We start from the raw sequence: 1,698 nt of genomic DNA, 5'->3' as shown, positions 1-1,698 counted from the left end.
ATTAATGATGAGTGAAAAACGTGCCACCTTCTTTCCAGAGACACGGCTTTGTTCTGGATGCTTCCACAATAACATCTAAGAGACAAGAAACAGCTATCTGCAATACAAGCCACTCGTTCATGTTTGGCCCGTAAACTGGACACTACTGTGCTCCCCTCCCCCCTCCCTCTGGCGACCACCCCTTCACTTTAATTTCTTCCTCCCATCCCTCCCCGCCCACTCATCCAACTCTTAACGCTGTCTCTGTTTCTTGTTTTTTGGATGACGAGCGCAATACTGAGCAGAGTGGTTAAAGCGTTGGACTTTTCAATCTGAGGGTCCCAGGTTCGAATCTCGGTAACTGCGCCTGGTAGGTAAAGGGTGGAGATGTTTTCCAATCTCCCAGGCGAACATATGTGCAGACCTGCTTGTGCCTGAACCCCCTTCGTGTGTATACACAAGCAGAAGATCAAATACGCACGTTAAAGACCCTGCAATCCACTGATGTCAGCGTTCGGTGGGTTATGGAAACATGAACATACCCAGCATGCACACCCCCGAAAACAGAGTATGGCTGCCTACAAGGTGAGGTAAAAACGGTCATACAAGTAAAAGCTCACCCATGTACATACGAGTGAACGTGGGAGTTGCAGCCCACGAACGAAAAAGAAGAAGTTTTATGGATGATTGTTGCTGATAGCCAAGCCGACCGCACTGGGCCGTATCGATCAGAGCTGAAGACAGTGTCTATATCGATCCCATAGAACCTGGAGGAAAACAAAACAAAAACAGCCGAACTTCTTTCTCCCGATCCTCACTCAGTACCCTCCAAAACACCAACATTTACACCGCCAACTGGAATCTGCTCACAACCATCACAAAAAGACAAAAAGATGTCACTAGCTTCCTCATATAACCGACAACTGAATCTTTGTATGCTAAGGGGGGGAAAGTCTGAATCTGCATGCGTATTCCATGTACTGGTCATTTAAAATCATGTTAAAAATTTATTTTAAAGTATGTTTGCTATAATGAATACAGTATGGAGTCAAAATCTGTGTATTCCACTATTCGTTAAAAGTTACAATAATTATTACATCCACCACTGATTAAGCGTCAATCCTTTGGTTTGTAATAATCGTTCAAATGTGTCAATAATCTGTCAGCAATTAGATTTCAGTGTCCGTGTGGGTGACAAAGCTTCGGTGGACCCACAAAATATCTACAAGTAGAATTCGCGTTGATGGCGCTTTCACCACTACATGTATACCTAGTCACAGTAGTTTTTCTCAGTATTCTCTCTCTCTCTCTCTCTCTCTCACACACACACACACACACACAAGCACGCACGCACGCGCGCGCGCACACACTCACACACACACACAAGCACGCACGCACGCACACACGCACACACACACACACACACACTTACACACACACACACACACACACACACACACACCTACACACACACACACATACACACACACACACTCACTCACTCACACACACACACACACACACCTACACTCACACACACACACACACCTACACTCACACACACACACACACAAGCACGCACGCGCGCACACACACACACACACACACACACACACACACACACACACACACACACACACACACACACACACACATCAAGAACTGCAGGCAAGACATGATCTATGACCTAAAATGTTAATATCTCCTGCAGTGCAGTCC

The sequence above is a fragment of the Babylonia areolata genome, chromosome 6 (assembly GCF_041734735.1).
Source record: "Babylonia areolata isolate BAREFJ2019XMU chromosome 6, ASM4173473v1, whole genome shotgun sequence".
NCBI classification, from domain to species: Eukaryota; Metazoa; Mollusca; class Gastropoda; order Neogastropoda; family Buccinidae; genus Babylonia; species Babylonia areolata.
The sequence above is the reverse complement of the archived record's forward strand: the minus strand, read 5'-3'. Positions refer to the sequence as shown.